Consider the following 22,204-nt stretch of genomic DNA (forward strand, 5'->3'; position numbering starts at 1 on the left):
AATGAGTGGGTGAGGAGGATCAAGTTTACGTGAGGTGTACAGGATACGTATCCTTTCAAGGAAAAGGAGGAGGTGGGGGAAGGGGATGAGATCATACAGGATCCGCGTGGGGGAGGGGAGACGGATGCAATAGGCAAGGCGGAGAGCATGGCGTTCAAGGATTTGGAGGGATTTATAGAAGGTAGGGGGGGCGGAGAGCCAGGCTGGATGGGCGTAACAAAGGATAGGGCGGATTTTCAAAAATTCCATGGAGTGCAATATTTGACATCTATTGATATGAAAAGTTCATTCTGGCAAATCCTGCTCACACCCGAGTCGAGGAAATATACTGCATTTATATTTGGGGGAAGGAGTTACCAATTTAGGGTACTACCTTTCGGCTTAAATGTAAGTGCAGGAGTTTTCATAACAGCCCTCGATGCGGTTTTAGGTCCGGATTTGCTGCAAAGGGTAACAGTGTATGTAGACGATCTGGTGATTGCTACTGCCACCTGGGAGGAGCACGTAGAACTACTGAGTTGAGTCTTAGAAAGGTTTAAGCAAGCGGGAGTAACAGCGAATCTTGAGAAATCCAAATTTGGACGTAATCAGATTAAATTTCTAGGTCACATAATAACACCACAAGGCATCAAACCTGACAGCAAAAAACTTGACGCAATTCGTGGGTTTCCTAGTCCGAGAACTAAGAGACAACACAAAGCGTTTATAGGTCTTGCATCCTTTTTTAGACGGTTTGTTCCAAACCAATTAATGAATAGCAAATCTTTATTGAGCCTGTTGCGTAAAAATGCGCACTGGGTGTGGACAGAAGAATGTCAACGCGCATTTGACGCCATCAAAAACGCCTTGGTGAATGCAAACATACTGCGACACCCAGACATGATAAAAGATTTTTGCATAGCGACAGATTCGTGTTCATACGGTCTGGGCGCTTGTTTATTTCAGTGGGACAGGAGTAACGACCCCACAACAATCAATGTAATCGGATTTGCCAGCCGCACACTAAACAGCTGTGAGAGAGCATATTCCGCTACCGAATTAGAGGCTCTTGCAGTGGTTTGGGCGGTAAAGAAATTCAATTATTACATCTATGGTAAAGAAGTCAAAGTATTCAGTGACCACCAGGCTCTGAGCTATTTAATGTCTTGAAAATTATACCATACCCGCTTGCTGAGATGGAGGTTAGCATTGCAGGAATATAAAATTAAGATTATGTACCTAAAAGGACAAGATAATGTTGTAGCTGACGCCTTGTCGAGGCTTCCACTAGGGCAATCCTCAATGTTAAAGATTTTGGAGCAATCGGAGGAATATCGAATACTCTTAATACAAGATAAGGTACATAGGATATGTCTATATTGCAGGAAACTGATCCGATTTGGCGAGATATCATTAGCAAAATTAAAGAGGGAACCAATCTTAAAGGTGTTCAGAATTTCAAAATAATAGATGATATTCTGTATTATAAAACGGGTGTGTCAAATGACCATGGAGTCGTGTGTATACCGCAACGGGCTCCCCCAGCTGTAGTGTGGCACACGCATTTAGCATGGGGTCACGCTGGGATAGGCAAAACAATAAGGATTTTATCCAGATTCTGTTACTTTAAGGGAATAAGCCAGCAGACTCGCACCATTTTCAGGACTTGTCCTCTGTGCCAAAAAGCTAAGTTTCAAAATAAGTCCACAAGGTTTGAACTGCATCCTATAGTGTCTCATCGGCCACTTCAGTTAGTATCTATAGACATAGCAGGACCCTACCAACGAGCCAGGGGTGGATTAAAGTACATTTTAGCGGTGTATGACCTTTTCTCTAAATACTTAAAAATATATTGCCTTAAATCAGCCACTGCTTGGGGAATAGTTAAATGGTTAGGGAAAGAATATTTTACACAAGTGGGTAAGCCTGAAGCGATAATATCGGATAATGCTTCCTATTTTACAGGCCATACCTGGAAAAACTATTTACACGAACATGATATAAAGCACATACTAATATCCCGTTTTCACCCACAAGCAAATTTAGTAGAGAGAACATTTGGAGAGTTAAATAAATTTTTCAGGTTATACATTGCATGTAAGCACACAAGATGGCCAGATCTGATACCTAAGTTTTTGGAAATTCACAACGCAACCCCGCATGCTTCTACGGGGTATCCACCAAACGAGATTATAATGAATAATAATAGAGTTCTGAATGAGTGGCTGGCACCTTTGCCTAAGGTCCCAGTCATTCCTGAGCCTAAGGAAGAGAAGATAAGAAAAGCAGGGTGCAACCTTACCAGGTGCGCTCAGAAAAGGAAAGAAAAATATAATCGACATGTGACGAATAATCAAAAATTTAGTGTTGGGGACTTGGTACTCTTACGCAATCATCCTAAGTCCTCGGCATCCTTGAAACAGAATAGCAAGTGGCAATTGGTGTACAATGGACCTTTTAGAGTAGTAAGTGTGCCACATGAGTGTAGCTATCTCTTAGCAGATCCTCACTCAGGGAGAGTACGGGGACTGTATCCGCGTAAGGATGTAAAAATATTCATACAGTAAAAGACTAATAGTCCTATGAGGACACCATTCTTTTGTAAATAATGAACATTAATGATGTGTGATCCGTAGACATAATGTACTAGTGTAGAAGTATTTAGTTACAAGAATATGATTGACTTTCTCATGTGTGTATGAATATTTGTGTTATGTCTTCTTTTAATTTGTGTTATCTAAAACATGCTCTAAATGTCTGCACAGATAATCTGATTAGTGCAATTATTTGTAGTGTTAAGCTGTGACATAGTTCAGTCAAGAGGAACATTTTAGTAATGATTAGTTAGTGTACTGCATAATTTTCTATATGTGTGTCAAAATTGAAATATTTCTTGGCACAATCTATTCTATTATATATGTATGTATGTATATATGTGTAGCTGTCAGATTGACAGATTCGAACCCAGAATAATATCAATAATATGAGGCCCTGAGAACTTTATTATCTAACCAATGTTATCAGAGAGAATAATGCACCCAGTAGTGACCCGAGGGCACCATGGGAGGCAAACTTATTGCAAATTTAAGTAGCGCAAAGTTACGCACAAAGAAGCTTCAATTGAAGCATGTGCAGATTCAATCAGTAAAAAAAAAAAGGGAACTAGCCAGATACAGTCCAAGTCAATTTTAACCTACAGAGGCTACACTGTAGTTACGTAGGACCTTGATAGTAAAGAGTGACATGATTTCAAAGGAGTTATTGAACAATATGCCTGAATCCGGCTGGAATGCACAAATAAAATCTACTCGAACACGAATATAGATGATTTTTGGGCAAACTAATACGAAATTTTAATATTTGTTACCATGTACGCAAATATCACACACCTTGGTAAAGAGTTACGAATGTGCTGTTACAAAAATTGCACAGCGGACATTGTAAATAAAAATAAAGGAACTTAAACAAAAGTGCAGTATTGTGTGGCAGAGACAGACAGTGACTGTTAAACCTGCAGCAATACGTCACGAAGTTGTTGTGTATAAGTAATAAAAAACTGTATTATCGCCGTGTGTGCAAGTGGACAAGGAACTAGCACGACACGAACAGTGAGCCGATAACGGACGGTGGACCAAGTTAGTGTCAAACTTTAATTCTTTGTGTGTCAAGGGACGCTAGAAAAGCGCATTGACTGCAGAGATACATTTTGTCCTAAGGTGAAACTTGCGTGTGACTAATGACAAGTCATGACATGTTGGAAAAATATTGTGCGCCCATAAAACGTGTTACTGTTAAACGAAACATTGTGCAAACCAGACTAGTGAAGGCCTACTGAATAATAACTGCCAATAACTGTGTGCGTTCTTTCCCACAGCAGAAAAAATGCCCATAAGGATAGTACACTGTTTGTGAACTTGTTGCATGTTTGCTGGAGCACTGCAAGAAGACGCCACATGGGCGAGCTGATATCCAACGCGCATCCGGCTACATCAGCCATGCAGCGGCCGCAGCAGCCCGTAGCAGACCAGACAGCCACACACCTCTCCGCGCCGTAGCTGTCAACACCGGGGGCGGTGACCTACAAGGAGCCGACGCGCCGCGCCGAGCGCCGCTCAACAATCATTCCGCACCGCTCACCGACTACAGCATTGTTGTCATTTTCCAAAATATTTACACAAACTGCATAACATATCAATGACTCCATTTTTGATAAACATTGAACATTTATTATGTTTACCTGTGAACTGATAAGAGAAAATGAACACTAACAAGTGTAGGAGATGGATTTGTGACACGTAGGTAGTGGGAACATTATAAAAAGTGATGCTGTGCTAAATGCTTTCAAAAAACTAAGTGATATATCCTAGGACAAGTGACCTTGCGTTATATCGTTGAACTGTATGTGACAGTGATATTATGTAACCGTTGATTACAAACTGTTAAATCAATTCAAAAGAATGACTGCTAAAGAGACAAGATTAATCATGAACCAACTGGGATGGCTGGGCTCCGGCACAGTTTTGCCCAGGTTTTCTGTCTGTCTTCGCCCAAATGGGGGAGCCATAGACATATATAACCCTGGGACTAATTAAAAGAGCCATTCCATAAAAATACAGAATTGTAAAGAACGTTACTGGCACCATTGTGTCAAAGTATAGAAACTCTTTGCCAAATGCTGCCAGGGGGCAATGTAACGTTCCCTGGCAAACTCACACATTAACAAACTGAAATTTATTTGTACCATATACGCCACTCTGAGCAATTTGTATATAATGTAATTATTTAACAAAAAATATTATTGAATTTTGTGTAAAAGACATTTGTTATTATTGTAATATTTTTTGTAGTAATATTCTCTCTGTATTTAGGATGGTAATATTTCTATATTAAATATGTAATTGCGAAATGTGTCAATATCTGAGATAACAGAGATGTGAAATTCAGCCAGAGGGAAATAATGTCGTGAAATTACAAAGAAATGTTAATAGTGAGCAATACTATAAAAGCACAATGCACTACGTATTCTTTGGTCTTCCTCGTTTAGAGCTGAAAGCGGTAGGAAGCTGTGTCGATGTATTTGGTGAATGGGTAGACGTCATTTGTCTGTATCTAGATTTAGCCGCCATTGAAGGAGAAATTACGAACTAATGTGAGTTGAATTATTGCTTGATCTAAATATATCAGAATTTATAAAAAGTGTGTATTATTAATGTAAATTAGCTTGCCCATGTCATCTATAATATTTCTTTAAAGAGTTTTCAGCATTTTTTTTAGCGGTGTTGCTGGGCTGTGCCGCGACCGATCGATTTGCAGCGGCGGCACATTTAAAAAATTGTTCCGCTAAAGGAAAAATCAACCAAACCTGTAAATCGGGAACAGATAGATAAACATTAACAGTGAACTAAGAGAATGTTCTTCTTTTACAGCGATCCAGAGACTGACTGAGATTTTTAAAAAAAAGTTACACATTTGTGCATTCTTAGACGGATAGTTAACATTGAAATTTAACAATTTTGGTTCTTTCAAATAACTTTAATGTATAGCGAAGTAGGTTTGATCAGTGATAATTAAATGTCGGCTTGGTAATAATTAACCATTTTCTGCTAATAGTGATAATCTTGTGTTCAAAAGCTAACGCCGGGAAAGAATTCAGTAAAAATATTTAACAAAAAATCCACTGCATTTAGAAAATGTGTGCCAAGGCCGAATGAGGTAAAGAATTTAATTTTCAACCAAATATTCTTAATCAGTTAATATGAGTTCACGTAATTTTTAAATGTACGTAATTCTTTTGAAAGTGAAAATTTTTATTACCACACGTAAATAAGAGAGAGGTTCTACAACAAAGTTCGCACGCAAAGAAAGTAAGGTAAAGAAAATTAACTTAAAAGCAAATTTTATTCTTTAACGAAATTTACACAGCAATTTCGTTAAATCATCCAGAATATCAAGGACCAGCTACAACAACTATGGGACAGCCTGCTTCAGAATAGGACACTACGGCTTTCTGACGCTCTTCCCAACCGAATCAGCGCATGAGGGGTGCATCACCATACTGAAATGGCGTCCTACTACCAAATTCTTTGTAAATTTGACTCAATTTTGTAATCACTAAAATAACATAACATACCCTCTCAAATCGTGAAGTTTTGTTTTCGCCTCTTCTTCTGTGTGATTCACATTTATTACATCTTTATTATTTCGGTCATCCTACGTGATCTTGCGTCCCAGAGAGAAGAATCGATCACGTCGTCCACTAACGTGTCGTTCCCAGTTTTAGTGTTAAGCACGTCGTCATTGTTCTTTCTCCTATTCTGCAACAATTTCGTTTCTCCTTTTCTCATCTTTCAGGCATACATCTTCGTTTCCCCCTTTTTTTTATCTTTGAGCCATATACTGTGATTAGTATGCTGTCCATTCCTTTCAACATGTCTTCTAAGTCGTCCTTGCAATACACAAGAAGAGCCATAATGTGTGCGAACCTCAGCATCTGCATTTATTCCCCTTCCGGAATATCGTTTCACTTCCTTCATTGCTACGTCGACGTATAAGCTGAACAACAGTGTGATAAGCCGCTGTCCTGTCTTACATGTTTCGTAATACGAATCTGTCTCTCTTAGTCGTCTACTTTTATTAGCCCCTCTCTACAACTAGATTATCTTCTAGATGTTTATGTCGCAATATGACACGTTCTTCGTCACCACGTGCGATTGTAAAAGACATCGTTGTCAAATTCGCAACTGGCTTGACTGAACCCCGTGAAGTCGATAGTTGATTGTCATTCGGGGGGTGCCCTCTGAGCCGAAGCGAAGATAGTTGGCGGAGCAGGAGGCCAGGTTGTCTTAAGCTGGCGTCCGAACGGGAAAGATCCCCTTACGGAGAAGCAACACAATGCGGCAAACATAAACACAACCACTTACAAATGACCACTGCTTACGTCACACACTGCCAACAAACTGCGCTGTACAACTGATGCCCAGTCTCATCAAAATATGTCCTCCTTTTTACAATTTATTGCACAAAAGAGTCGAAAAATTTGTCGTCGAAAGATAAAACTGTCACTGACTGACGTCACATGGAGGGCATCAGATCTCTTTCGCGGAGATACTACTCATTTTACGGTTATTACATACCACAGCCCCAAGAAAAAGTAAAGATCCAATTTCAACACAGAATAAGTATGATTTATCAATGTGAGTCAACTGCTGCCTCTAGATTTACGACATTCCTACACGGCAGAGGTGGAACTGCCATAGTTCGTGGCATTTCGTAAAAACAGCCGATTTCATTTGTAAAAACAGTCGTTTTTGTTTGTCGCGTTAAGGTTTATGCGAAATTTTCTTGTCCCTACGTGTACGATGTACGTAGGTGATAGATGTGAGCAAGGGAGAAGCAGGAAACGATCAACGGAAAGAAAAAATAGTTTTATAGTTCGAATGTCATGAAATACTTTTGGTAGTGAAAAACAAGCTCATATAGAACAACCACAGGCGAGGAAATCTATCGTGATAGCCACCTTAATCACATTATGGATGGCAGAGCTGGGATATGAAGCCTGCTTTTACCACGTACGAGATCAGATCCGTGACAGTTTTACCACCACTCTCTGTGGGAGTTTTGTGATCTGGTAGTAAGGAATTTAAGTTGGGATGGTTCACAATTTCCAAAAACCTTGAAAAGTTCAAATAACAATGACGGTCACTTGTAAAGGCAGTAAAAAATACAAGAAACATTTATTGTTACTTCTGTGACTAATGTTGTTGTTGTTGTTGTTGTTGTTGTCTTCAGTCCTGACACTGGTTTGAGGCAGCTCTCCATGCTACTCTATCCTGTGCAAGCTTCTTCATCTCCCAGTACCTACTGCAGCCTACATCCTTCTTAATCTCTTGGTCTCCCTCTACGATTTTTACCCTCCACGCTGCCCTCCAATACTAAATTGGTGACCCTCGATGTCTTAGAACATGTCCTACCAATCGATCCCTTCTTCTACTCAAGGTGTGCCACAAGCTCCTCTTCTCCCCAATTCTATTCAATACCTCCTCATTAGTTATGTGATCTACCCATCTAATCTTCAGCATTCTTCTGTGGCACCACATTTCAAAGCTTCTATTCTCTTCTTGTCTAAACTATTTATCGTCCACGTTTCACTTCCAGACATGGCTACACTCCATACAAATACTTTCAGAAACGACTTCGTGACATTTAAATCTATACTCGATGTTAACAAATTTTTCTTCTTCAGAAACGCTTTCCTTGCCATTGCCAGTCTACATTTTATATCCTCTCTACTTCGACCATCATCATTTATTTTGCTCCCCAAATAGCAAAACTCCTTTACTACTTTAAGTGTCTCATTTCCTAATCTAATTCCCTCAGCATCACCAGACTTAATTCGACTACATTCCATTATCCTCGTTTTGCTTTTGTTGATGTTCATCTTATATCCTCCTTTCAAGACACTGTCCATTCCGTTCAACTGCTCTTCCAAGTCCTTGTCTGTCTCTGACAGAATTACAATGTCGTCAGCAAACCTCAAAGTTTTTATTTCTTCTCCCTGGATTTTAATCCCTACTCCAAATTTTTCTTTTGTTTCCTTTACTGCTTGCTCAATATACAGATTGAATAACATCGGGGATAGGCTACAACCCTGTCTCACTCCCTTCCCAACCACTGCTTCCCTTTCATGTCCCTCGACTCTTATAACTGCCATCTGGTTTCTGTACAAATTGTAAATAGCCTTTCGCCCCTGTATTTTACCCCTGCCACCTTCAGAACTTGAAAGAGAGTATTCCAGTCAACATTGTCAAAAGCTTTCTCTAAGTCTACAAATGCTAGAAACGTAGGTTTGCCTTTCCTTAACCTTTCTTCTAAGATAAGTCGTAAGGCCAGTATTGCCTCACGTGTTCCAGTATTTCTACGGAATCCAAACTGATCTTCCCCGAGGTCGGCTTCTACTAGTTTTTCCATTCGTCTGTAAAGAATTCGTGTTAGTATTTTGCAGCTGTGGCTTATTAAACTGATAGTTCGGTAATTTTCACATCTGTCAACACCTGCTTTCTTTGGGATTGGAATTATTATATTCTTCTTGAAGTCTGAGGGTATTTCACCTGTTTCATACATCTTGCTCACCAGATGGTAGAGTTTTGTCAGGCCTGGGTCTCCCAAGGCCGTCAGTAGTTCCTATGGAATGTTGTCTACTCCGGGGGCCTTGTTTCGACTCAGGTCTTTCAGTGCTCTGTCAAACTCTTCACGCAGTATCGTATCTCCCATTTCATCTTCATCTACATCCTCTTCCATTTCCATAATATTGTCCTCAAGTACATCGCCCTTGTATAGACCCTCTATATACTCCTTCCACCTTTCTGCTTTCCCTTCTTTGCTTAGAACTGGGTTTCCATGTGAGCTCTTGATGTTCATACAAGTAGTTCTCTTATCTCCTGTAGGCAGTATCTATCTTACCCCTAGTTAGATAAGCCTCTACATCGTTACATTTGTCCTCTAGCCATCCCTGCTTAGCCATTTTGCACTTCCTGTCCTGTATTCCTTTTTGGCTGCTTCATTTACTGCATTTTTATATTTTCTCCTTTCATCAATCAAATTCAATATTTCTTCTGTTACCCATGGATTTCTACTAGTCCTCGTCTTTTTACCTACTTGATCCTCTGCTGCCTTCACTATTTCATTCCTCAAAGCTACCCATTCCTGTTCTACTGTATTTCTTTCCCCGATTCCTGTCAATTGTTCCCTTATGTTCTCCCTGAAACTCTGTACAACCTCTGGTTCTTTCAGTTTATCCAGGTCACATCTCCTGAAACCCCCCCCCCCCTTTTTTTGCAGTTTCTTCAGTTTTAATCTACAGTTCATAACCAATAGATTGTGGTCAGAGTCCACATCTGCCCCTGGAAATGTCTTACAATTTAAAACCTGATTCCTAAATCTCTGTCTTACCATTATATAACCTATCTGATACCTTTTAGTATCGCCAGGGTTCTTCCATGTATACAACCTTCTTTCATGATTCTTAAACCAAGTGTTAGCTATGATTAAGTTGTGCTCTGTGCAGAATTCTACCAGGCGGCTTCCTCTTTCATTTCTTAGCCCCAATCCATATTCACCGACTACGTTTCCTTCTCTCCCTTTTCCTACACTCGAATTCCGGTCACCCATGACTATTAAATTTTCGTCTCCCTTCACTATCTGAATAATTTCTTTTATTTCATCATATATTTCTTCAATTTCTTCGTCATCTGCAGAGCTAGCTGGCATATAAACTTGTACTACTGTAGTAGGTGTGGGCTTCGTATCTATCTTGGCCACAATAATGCGTTCACTATGCTTACCCGCATTCCTATTTTCCTATTCATTATGAAACGTACTGCTGCATTACCCCTATTTGATTTTGTGTTTATAACCCTTAGTCACCTGACTAGAAGTCTTGTTCCTCCTGCCACCGAACTTCACTAATTCCCACTATATCTAACTTTAACCTATCCATTTCCCTTTTTAAATGTTCTAACCTACCTGCCCGATTAAGGGATCTGACAATCCACGCTCCGATCCGTAGAACGCCAGTTTTCTTTCTCCTGATAACGACACCCTTTTGAGTAGTCCCCGCCCGGAGATCCGAATGGGGGACTATTTTACCTCCGGAATATTTTACCCAAGAGGTCGCCATCATCATTTAATCATACAGTAAAGCTGCATGCCCTCGGGAAAAATTACGGCCGTAGTTTCCCTTTGCTTTCAGACGTTCGCAGTACCAACACAGCAAGGCCGCTTTGGTTATTGTTACAAGGCCAGATCAGTCAATCATCCAGACCGTTGCCCTAGCAACTACTGAAAAGGCTGCTGCCCCTCTTCAGGAACCGCACGTTTGTCTGGCTTCTCAACAGATACCCCTCCGTTGTGGTTGTACCTACGGTACGGCTATCTGTATCGCTGAGGCACGCAAGCCTCCCCACCAACGGCAAGGTCCATGGTTCATGAGGGGAAGAATATTATACATGACTGTGCTTAAACTGACACAATATTTTTTTAGCGCAACGCAATCTGACTTTTAATAATCCCCACAGAAGAATGGCTCTGACTAACAATAACCTATACCTTTCACAAATCATTTACCTCACAAAAATCTTCGTTACTCGAACTACTGCAATACAGCGAGTGCCACTACTGCCAGCTAAATAAAAGATTCAAACTACTGAAGGCACTAACTACTGATAGGCATAGTTAGCAAATGAAAGACTTTGATTGAGAACAAACAATGTATTTACCTTAATAGTGTTCAAAAGTCATAATATATATAGCAGTTCATGACATCCATTCTTACAAAATGGTTCAAATGGCTCTGAGCACTATGGGACTTAACAGCTATGGTCATCAGTCCCCTAGAACTTAGAACTACTTAAACCTAACTAACGTAAGGACATCACACAAAACCCAGTCATCACGAGGCAGAGAAAATCCCTGACCCCGCCGGGAATCGAACCCGGGAACCCGGGCGTGGGAAGTGAGAACGCTACCGCACGACCACGAGCTGCGGACATCCATCCATTCTTACAAATGTAATGTTTCTGATGGACACACGTCCAGATCATCCGCTCTCAAAAATCCGCCATCTCACTTCCCCACATCCACCACTGCTGGCGGCTCATCTCCAACTGCGCAACGCTACGCGCTGTTAACATCCAGCTGCCCAACACTACAATGGCAGACAACAATGCAAACTAGCCACAGACTGCACACAGCACAGCCGGTGATTTTCATACAGAGCGCTACGTGGCGTTACCGATAAGAAAACCTAAACAGCCTACTTACAACAATAAACCATGGTACAGGAAATTCGTAATTGCAAAAGATAGAAAATGAAACTCAGGGTCCTCTGCGGCATAAGCTCCACTGGTGTCCAAAATTAAAGCAACAAACGGAAATTTTTGCAAGGTTGTGTTTAATTTGCCATAAACCAATATCAACAGGTGATAAATGCAAATACCTTGTGGCTAGGGCCTCCCGTCGGGTAGACCGTTCACCTGGTGCAAGTCTTTCGAGTTGACGCCACTTGCGTGTCGATGGGGTTGAAATGACGGTGGTAAAGACAACATAACACCCAGTCCCTGAGCGGAGAATATCTCCGACCAAGCCGGGAATCGAACCCGGGCCATTAGGATTGACATTCTGTCGCGCTGACCACTCAGCTACCGGCGCGGACTAACAGGTGATAGTAAGGTAAAAACAATGTAAAGAGTACAGAATGTAATCAACTGGAACGTGCGTAATGGTACACAAAAATGTTCTTCGTTTTTTCTCAACTTAACGCATTTGCATACACATTCTGACAAATGCTTGTGTTGCGGCAATAGCGCCCCTTCTTCCTGCAGAGCTGCTCACAAGTCTTGAAGAGTGGGTGTTGTCGTGATGCAACCCGTCTCCCTAGTGTATCCCAAACATGCTCTATGGGATTTAAATCAGGAGAGCGGGCAGGACACGCCATCGTGCAATATTTTCAGTTCCCAAAAAGACGTCAACCGCCCTTGCTCTACGAGGTCTAGCATTATCGTCCTCAATACGAAGTGTGAGATCAGAGTACCCCGCAACGACCGCGCATGAGATACCTATATCTCCTTGAGGCACCTGACAGTAATTAAATCTTGCTGATTCATCTGTATAGTTTCATGAGGAGGTGTTCGAGTGGTCAACATAATCCCGGCCCACAGCATTCCGGATCCTCCTAGATATCGGTTTCTTTCCACAATGTTTGCGTCCCAAAATCGTGTTCCACGTACCCACCAGATGCAAATCCGTTGAGAATCACTCTCCAAACGAAATCGGGACTCATCTATGAAAAGAGTATTGGCCCACCGTTCGATCGCCCAGGTGACATATTGTCAGCTCCATTCTAGATGTTCACTTTTGTTAATAAAAGCCAGAGGCAAACAGACAGCGGATATCCAACAATAAAGGCCACTTGCTGAAGCATTCTGTACATCATTTGCCTCGATACAACACATCCACTGGACGCTGCGAGGTCAGATGTCAGTTGCAGTGCAGTAGTAAGGCGGTAGCATCGTGCCCTTACAGCCAAATAACGATCCACTCTTTCTTATGTCACACGTGGTCGGTCCTGTCCTGGTCTCCAGTATACAGTTTCGGTCTCTATAAACTGTCGCCTCATCCGAGAAACAACAGAACGATTCACATTAAGCCAAAGAGCCACATCAGTTTGCGATTCTCCTGCGTCCATTCTTCCTGCGGCCCCCCACAGCAGAGAGTCTGTAGGCGTCTTCTCTGTGTCATACTGCACTGTCTGGTACTGTGTACACAGCGATTGTGGATGTGGGACTATCTTTCAAACATTACCTCGCTTGATAGGTGCTCTGACGTCATTGCTAGTTCGACCATACTACCACCTGGGTACGGAGGCGCGTTCCTCCAACTCACTCTCTTTTTCAAAACCCAACGGCCGGTGCCAGCCCAGGAGGCTGGCGCAGATATCACACACCGCTTTAGCGTGCACAGCGCAATACTTTGAAGCCGGGTTTCCACTCGCAACAAAAGTGACGCCAAAGCAAGTGGCAAGACGGCTGATATGATAGTGGCACCGTGTGCTGCTGTTTCCACACGCTCCTGTCAAGATTCTTGTGGCACTATTTTCAGTATGGCGTCTGAACACTGATGTTATCATTCAGATGATGGGTTTAGAACAGACACAAGAAGAAGAGGAAGCATAAATGTTCGATTTTGAAGTGGATTTTACGGATAAATGACGCATTTGTATCAAACAAATTTATAATGTACGTAGCACTCGTAAACGAAGACCCAATCGTGAAGCACTTTCGAAAATAAAAGCCAATTTCGAGTAGTTGTAGAGCTATGACACGCCAGAGATGCAGTCCTGGTGACACTTACACATTTGAAATCTGGCGATTACCGGTCAATTTTTTGATAATTTACCGTGTTCTCAAAATACAATTTTAAAGTTCTGTGTGACATGTTGGATGTTGTTCACGGTGAATTAAAGACTCATTGAAAAGTTAATATTTTCACTCTTGCACCTCACATGAGCTAAATAAGTAGGTTAGGTTTCGTTCAAATAAACTAAAAGACACTTAGTATAGTTGATTTACTTTAATAAAAGTTATTCTCAACTTGAAATTATAGTTGAGAGCTGATTTCTCAGGATGGGGCAGGATAAGGTTACAATGTTGGACAGGGCCGTGATCAGTTACTCTCGGTTACACAAAAAATACGTAAGCTTCATTTTAAGAAATTAAAATTTTAAAACAATATCTTAAAAAAGTCACAGTTGAATGTATGACGGCTCAAGGTCTTATCACAGAAAAAAAATTTCACAATTTTAGGACGGCAGGCCACCAACAATAACTTCAACCAACTAACGGCTGAAGGCCTGAAATAGAAGTCAGGAAAACAATTCCAAATAGCACTTTTAAAATAAATCCCTTGCTTTTAAACAAGTTTGCTTAAAAAAACTTACTGTGACACGGCTGAAGGCCTTATCTCGAAATAAGTGAAATTATTACTCGGCTGAAGGCCACACCAACAATAATTAGAAAATTACAGATATCTTTAAAACAAACATCACAATCTAAGGAATCAGGACAAGCGGTTCTCAGCAAGTCTTGCAAGTGTCGGCCTGGGAAGTTAACTCAAACATAAGGTAAGGTAAGACAGGCAGCCAAGAGTTGTACTCACGTAACAGGATGGCAACTTAAACTAGGGGCAGCTTAAGCGCCGACCGACCGACTAATCAATTCCCCTAATGTCCGATCACCGGTACGACGATGTGATATTGTTAAGCAAGGGCGAAGAGACAGACAGCACTGCGTCTTCAGAAAACACCCAAGGCCGAAGGAAACACTAGAACCAAGGTAGACCTCCCAAAAATATGCAATGTACAACACAAGATGCTGTCGAACTACACGCCGTGTCAGACTACATCAACGCGACGAGGAAAAGGTACATTAACAGAAAAGTACGCTAACCTCCAGGGCAGGTAACTGGGACGTTAGCGGCCACAAGGCAGAAAATAAAGCTGGTTGCATCTCACTAATAAGAATAATACTAAATTCAATGATGGATAACGAATAGAGAAATAGGGCTGCAATATTTCACTGCCTCGAAACACTCCACTCGTTGCCGCCAGGCTCAGCGGCCCTGGGAGCAACAACCTGCCGACCAAAAGCAAGATCTCAGAATAGTCGAGCTTGCATTCGCACTTAACTCAAACGTCCAGGGTTCAGTGTTCAACGAAGTCGTCGCTCTCGCAGCTACCCCTCCTCGATCCAGCAGTGGCAGCACGCCACCAACGGACCCGGCTTGCCCTTACGCTGCACGGACCTGCTCGCTGCTGCGCCCCTCTTACCAAATCCAGTACGCAGACAGCATTAAAATAAATGCTCCTTCAATACCACAAGATAGATACGTATCCGGGAAAACAATTCCACCAACAACTCATAATACCAAAACCAGTCACTGTGAAACAACACGGACGAATTTTAAGTCAGCACAAACACAGAGAAGCCAGAAGCCGTCGGAAGACCAAATGCACGTCGTCCCTTGCGACGACCAATCGAACGACCAACAATGGTCGCCCCACTCAAGTCAGGCACGGGAGAGACCACAGCATAAATCGTGGACTGACAAGTTATTGCCAAGAGGTCACTTCGACGGGCGGACACACATACACACCAGTGAAAGTTACACTATTCGAATATCACGGTCCATTCAACTAAAATGCGGTCCTTGACGTGGTCGTGCTCTCTCGTGACCCCATCCTTACGTCTGACAGTGCATGTGTGTCGCCAGCTGTCCGGACCTCACTGTTGCTCTGTCCCAACTCCACTCGCTCGACTCAGCCCATCCGGAAATACTAGAGGCCCCTCCAAAGATGGTACCACAGTGCACGCTATCGATAAGCGCTGCTGCTGCCACTCACGGACATACAAGGCGAGCAAACGTAGTGGCGCCAGTGAACGCAATAAGAAAACGAGACGCCACTACCTCTATTACGAGATGCCAAGCTATGAACGGCATCAACGCTAGCTGCACGTGGCTCAATAGTGCCACCAGAAACCTAGTTACTTCTTTTCTCAAATACAATGGTAAAGCGCTTAACATTACTGATGTTTGTTGCCAGCATTAGAATCTGAATATACTGACAATATTGCATTAGTTTTCACCATTTGAAAAATTAAGTTACCTGCTTTGAAACTACAAATTACTTACCACAAATTGGTCAATAATATTTAATTACTCACACAAAATCTTGTCCATCGTTAATTAGCCATTATATGCTCATAACTCCAAAGCAAAATATTTAACTACCAGCAACCTTGATTGTAGGAATTTAGTATTACGTTATTGTTAAAATACACACCATGTTATCATGATTTAGGGCACATACCATTTAGAATTAAAACACACGAGTCATGTTGTAAAAGTTAATTGGTGCTCATCTTATATAATGAAATCATATTGCACATCATTTTGTTGTCATTGTAGCGATGCATTTCCCATACAGCATAAAACGATCAGCATTTTGTAGTTGCTTAAATACAGTACTAGCATTATTTTTATTAGAGTTTCACAATTATCTCACAATATCTTTAAGGAAATTGCAGAATTTTTTCTAAATACACAAAAAGTAATAATTTTTTAAAGTGGGATATAATGTATGTTATTTGCAAGTATAGAATTGCTACACAATTTACAGAAATAATTATCTTTGGATGCCAGCTGGATCTGCATACACATCACTTTTACATTTAACACGTTGTTGTGCGTGTGTGTATCCATTTGCGAGAGCTTTTTTTCTTAGCTTTAGCAATATGGTACATATTTCACAACTACAGACATTTTCCTACATACCATCCACAATTTGAAGCAATGCTTGATGTCTGTCTTCATCGTGCTCGTTTTTATATTTCCATAAACAAGGTCGCTCCTTGTACAGAGCAATAAACTGTACAATTGCAGCTAACAATCACTTTTCAGATATTTCTAGGTACTGCATATCACAAACACGACAAAATTACTACCACGAAAACCTAAATATCACGATGGCGCTTCTAAATCCAGCCACAAGGTGGCCGTCGAATGACGCTAGTTGGTGGTGGGAGAAGGCAAGTGCCACCGCAAAAGTAACGCGTCTTTCCTTTTGTGGCACGGCTAGAAGTGGCGTCACTTGAGTGATGCCATAGGAATTTAAGTATTTTGGTGTTTCCACATGGAACTTCGATGGCACCACTCGAGTGGCGGCCAAGTGGCGGTACTTTTGTTGAATGTAGAATCCGAGCTTGACGCGAGTATCGCTTTAAGTTGAAATTATTGTTGCCACAGCCAGACATCTTTGGCAAGCGCCCGGTCGCAGCGGGAATGCTGCAGACGTATGTTTCTACATTGTTAAAATGCAGCTTTTACTGAACCCTGGAGTTTGGTGAGGTGAGATGGCGGCGTCAGAAAGTTTTTGTGTGTTCCTAACACGATTTTCTTAAACGAAATGGAGTTGTAAGCTTTCGAGGTGGTTTAAAGAAGTTTGTTGTTGAGCAAATATTTGCGTACTAATTGAGTTTAATACATACAGTGCAGAATCGTGTTGCGAGAAGAGCATCGAGTTACATATATACACGTTTAAAACAGACTATAGTTTTCGTTAAGAACACTCAAATGAATAAAGATACTTGTTATCGATAACAAATAGTACGTTCTCCGTATACGAACACTTTCATAACGAGCATATTATTCGAAGAAGAGCCGAAGTTGATCAACATTAGTTAGAAGCACATCATTAAGCTGTAAGCTACGTCTGTTATTACTAAATTATTAAAGCCCCTAAAATACACATAAACTATTTAAATACTACGGGTATTTCGTAAAAAACCAACTGAAATATATTTATTTAAGCCTACATGTAGTTCAAAAGCAAAAATATGCAAGATGTCTGTAGTTACGCTTGCATTTAGACTAGTTGTTTTCCTTTTATCATCTATCTGCTGCACGAAAAATTACAGACAACCCGAGACAACTCCAAAGGAAACGTAGTTATATCAGTTTATTCTCATTTCTTACACGTGTTTGATCATTAAATAAACAACTGTTTACACGTCCTTTGCGTTCGCCGCCTTATTAATATTCTGAACCGCTGGCTTCCGGGACACCAATGACACTGTATACGGTGTTGTCAGTCTAGTAATACATGTCTGTGGCAAATGCAGACAAAGCACACGAGCTTTGACCGCTTTCTTATTCTAATACAATACTTTTCCTTCATTTTTTTCTCAGTACGACATTTGACTGAAAATAAGCAGACCTCTGGGACCCGACAAATGCGTAGAGCTGACTATTTGGAAATGTTTTCAATCTTCGATTACATTGTAGCTTTTATTAGCGAAATGCAAGTGTTTTATTGCAAACGTAGTTGTTGAGTGTACGTGAACAATGAAATTAATTGTCACTGTACGTGGCACTAAGCTTAGGATTGAGAGAGAATATGCAGGCAGAGTTGAAAAGAAAACGAGGGCGTTGTTAAGTTCCTCTTCCCTTCCGCAGGAAATTACGAAAAATAAAAGACTGCATAGTACTATTCCGCCCAGTTCATATTATGAAAATCCACTAAGAATTACATCCTTTTGTAAGGAATATCGGTGCACCGATTTACTACTTAACAAACCATTTTGCTTCGCTACTGAGACCTTTAGCAGAGAAATGTTCCCATGATATAAGCAGTACTGCAGACCTCGTTGATAGAATGATATCTGTACGACTGAATGCATCGGACTTGTTAAGTTTGATGAGGTTGCACTCTTTAATAGGGTCCGTCTACGGGTTTTCGCTCATCGCCTACACGTTTAAATCTATGTAACAGCCTTGTTCCACCTTGTCTTTCTTCAACTTACTTTTTATTCAAGATTCTTGAATGCGGTGTCATCGGTAGTACCTTGTCCCTCCGGTAGCAAACTTATTTTAGGAATTCTTTGAAGAGAAGACACTAAGACAACAGAGCGTAAACAAAATGTCTTCTGATGATGTGTAAAAACAAATTTGTAATGTCACCCCGCGTTGTGTACGGGCTGTCATGACTTTTACAGCATCTAAATTTAATCCAAAAGGATGTCCCCAGTATACGGTGGACGTACGAAAATGTGTCTGCTTAATGCTTCTAAACGTCTTAATCAGTCGGAAAGTGAATGGGTAATTAGGGCGTCCGTTTACCGTAAGCACACAGTCACAGATGCGTATTTGCAAGCGGCAGACTGCCACCGCCCTTCACATACTATGGGCGTACTTCCAGCGCCGGTGCACCTGGAACATGCTGTGTGACGGGGACAGGAATCGAAGTACCCACAGTTCTATTTCAAGGAAAATGTATGTTCGTCACGTCAGATTTTCACAGCTTTAGCGAGGAGTAAACGTGTTCAGTCGTAAGATAAAGGAGATAAGAAACTGTTCAATTTAGAGGTTTCCTCCTGTTTGTTAGGAACATTTCATCATTATTAGACATAATACTTCAAATGGTTCACATAGCTCTGAGCACTATGGGACTTAACTGCTGAGGCCATCAGTCCCCTAGAACTTAGAACTACTTAAACCTAACTGACCTAAGGACATCACACACATCCATGCCCGGGGCAGGATTCGAACCTGCGACCGTAGCGGTCGAGCGGTTCCAGACTGAAGCGCCTAGAACCGCTCGGCCACTCCGGCCGGCAGCCATAATACTACGAAGGATCTTGTGTTAAAGCAATTTTCTGGGAATCTGGAAATACCTGTGCTCTTCTTGAATTGAAAAAGTATGATCTGGATTTCTGGAAGGTTGGAGTCTACAAAACACCGTGGCCGTGTAGCAAAGCCGATGTGATAAGATCACACGCGCAATACATGGAACATGATCGCCACACTGACCTTTCTGATTCCTGTAAGTCATCCATAGCAGAGCATTGTACCTCCACAGAGCATTTCATAATTACTTTGGGAAGGAAAATCTTGGCTACGATGAGATCCTCTTGGGATTCAGCTGTTAACTCATCAGTAGAAATACACTGGTGTGCAAAACTTACGGACGAACGTAACTTTCGCATGATGTGTCACTGCCAAGAGACATAGCTCGATGAAACTTGGGCCACACGTAGGAAGAAATACTACAGGGCAGTACAGAAAGTAGCTTAAAGAAGTACGCAATGAGACGAGGATAAAAGACACTTTTATTCACAGACAATAATTACACTGAATTCACCGCGATTTCTGACGGTCACAAGGAGATTATAAAAAAGCTGGACATGGTTGTTAACAGAGTCGGTGATCGTCACGGATTGCAGCGTATGCACTGCAATGTGCTCTCACGCCGGCTAAATGATTGGTAAATATTTCTTGTGGTAGGGTGTTCCATTTCTCCACGAGCGTGGCTGATAACAGCTGGATGATTTTTTCCCACGTGTATGTGCAACAGTACCTTCCCCCCAACGCATCTCACGTCGGGGGAACGGGCAGGCCTTTCCATTCGCCGATCATCAGCTCGTTTGAAGAGCTGCTCCACCTGGTGGTCACGCATTTTCATCCACGGAAATGTAGTCAGGGCCGACTGCACCCTTGAAAAGACGCCTATGGGAAAGGAGTACAGTGGCACTATAACGATGACTGGTGACCGTACTGTGTTCAGAGCTTTGGAGGTCCGTACGCCAATGCACACGATAATACCTGGTTCACCAAAACATTCATGTTCGAAAATTCTGGACGCAACCTAATATGGCGAGAGTTAAGAACACATAACGCATCCAAGAACATTGCCTAACGTGATCGCTTAGGGGATCCATATGTTGTAATTCTTCAGCCGGCCGAGGTGGCCGAGCGGTTCTAGGCGCTACAGTCTGGAACCGCGTGACCGCTACGGTCGCAGGTTCGAATCCTGCCTCGGGCATGGATGTGTGTGATGTCCTTAGGTTAGTTAGGTTTAAGTAGTTCTAAGTTCTAGGGGACTGATGACCTCAGAAGTTAAGTCCCATAGTGCTCAGAGCCATTTGAACCATTTTGTTGTAACTCTTCAGGCTTTCCAGGTTATCTGTTGACATTTTGAAAAAAAAAAAAAAAAAAAGAGAGAGACTTCTGCCGGATGTTTGCGTCGTTATCGCACGATATTTCGACGGCATAAATCGCTGTCTTCTTCAGGTGCAACACGTGAAAGGTCCTTGGGGCGGATCGAGTCCAGTAGTTAGGCCTTTAAGGGGGGACGTTGATGAAATTGACCAAAAATGTCAACTTCAGATTTATTTTTTATTTGTTAATACAACTCATGGACAATAAGTTCCCGAAGTTTCAATATTGAAATCGTATGCGAAGTGCCTGAAAATTAATTAAAAGTGCGATGCGGCCTCCCTGCCACGCCCACGTTTTGAAGCAGCACTTCAATACCAGCTCAGCGAACAACGATTCTGTGTATTACTTTCAACCAAACGTGTGCGGGATGCATCTAGAAGGCCGTGATACATACTCTTTGGTTTTATAAATCATCGTTAGCCGATCCTGCACTTCTCAAAACGTGTGTTCATGGCAAAACCCAAAATCAAAATGAGTCTCTAAATTCACTCATCTGTTAACGATGCCCTAAAAACACATTTGCATCTGCTACAGTTGTCAGAATTGTAACTTATGATGCAGTTATTGTATTTAATGATGGGAACGTCGGGAGGATGAAGGTAGTATTAGAGAGAATGGGTTTCAAGACAGAAGATTTTACTCAAGACCTCCTGAGAAAAATAGATTTACAGCGCGTCTCTGCAGCTGAAAAGTCAGTTGAAGACCTGGTAAAGAAAAGAAAACAGACAACAAAAAACCAGAAGAGAAGCCTTGAAGAGTACACTAAGGCTGGCTAGATATCTACAGCAAAGCTTTTTGAACAAGATAAATCATCCACATGCATCTTAGTGCATATATTTCTCAAATTACGTACGGAAAAAATGTTCAGCTAAGGCTGAGGTTTCATTTTGCAAAAATGAAATGCGATCGGCGACGCCTATATAAGACAACAACTGTCTGGCGCAGTTGTTATATCGGTTACTGCTGCTACAATGGCAGATTGTCAAGATTTAAGTGAAGTTCAACGTGGTGTTATAGTTGGCACACGAGCGATGGGACAAGCCTCTCCGAGATAGCGATGAAGTGAGGATTTTCCCGTACGACCATTTCCCGAGAGTATCGTGAATATCAGGAATACGGT

Source organism: Schistocerca serialis, chromosome 7 (assembly GCF_023864345.2).
Source record: "Schistocerca serialis cubense isolate TAMUIC-IGC-003099 chromosome 7, iqSchSeri2.2, whole genome shotgun sequence".
In the NCBI taxonomy this organism is placed as follows: Eukaryota; Metazoa; Arthropoda; class Insecta; order Orthoptera; family Acrididae; genus Schistocerca; species Schistocerca serialis.